The sequence below is a fragment of the Camelus ferus genome, chromosome 9 (genome assembly GCF_009834535.1).
Source record: "Camelus ferus isolate YT-003-E chromosome 9, BCGSAC_Cfer_1.0, whole genome shotgun sequence".
Taxonomy (NCBI): Eukaryota; Metazoa; Chordata; class Mammalia; order Artiodactyla; family Camelidae; genus Camelus; species Camelus ferus.
In genome coordinates, this window is record NC_045704.1 from 7260449 (window position 1) to 7261375 (window position 927).

Genomic DNA, 927 nt, shown 5'->3' on the forward strand with positions numbered 1-927 from the left:
GACGTAAGTCCCGGGGCTCTGACGACCTCAGGGAAGAAAGTTCTCCAGCCTGAGGGCAGTGTTGGTGGCCACGAGGTTCCCTGAGGAGTGCAGGAAAGTGATGCTCCTCCCGCGCGAGCCGCTTTGCTCCCTGTTCATGGCGAGAAGAGCCGTTGCTTCAGACTCCTCGAAGCTCATCCTGCCTTCAAAGAACAAGTACTATTTTAGACGTTGGTCAGGGAATGCTGTCCGCCTTTCCAGTTCTAAGAGGACGAAGCCCGAAGCCGCTGCCGCCGCACCCCCACGCCCAGGTGTGCCCCGAGCGGAATTCAGGATGGGGCTAAGCAGGAAGAATTCTGGGCTTTGGACAATGGCCTTAGATAGCTAAGATGCATACCTAAAGGCTCATTTCAAGGACCCCAGATTCTTGCATCGTCCTCTACACAAAAAAAAAGCACTAAGCACTGAAATCATTAACTTGACTTGTCTGTGCTTTGTGATTACCAACAACCTTTTAATGTTTGAATACCTTTCTTCGTTTTTTCTTTTTCCCAGCAAGAAATCTCCTGTATACTCTGGCTCCACCCTTACCTCTATGAAGCAGATCCTCCGAGCTGAGAAGTTAACTCTAGAGCTATACTACTGAGCAAGGGCGCTAAATAAAACTTTTCTCACAAGTTTTCGGTTGTGCGGTTCTCTTTGGTCCACCATCGAAGGAAGTGGAGCATCATTCCATACAGCTATTCAGACGTGATTAAGTCCATGCATAGCTGGAAACGATGTTATTGCTCTTCAAATAGTTGTAGCCTGTAGCTTTAGAGTCACTTTTGTGAGTTTCAGTGTGATTAGTTAGGAACAATAGAAAAGATTTTATACAGGTCCTAACTGGGAAGAAAGAAGAGGGATGTGGTAACAGAGAAAACAAAATCAACTGAGTAAATTTTAAAG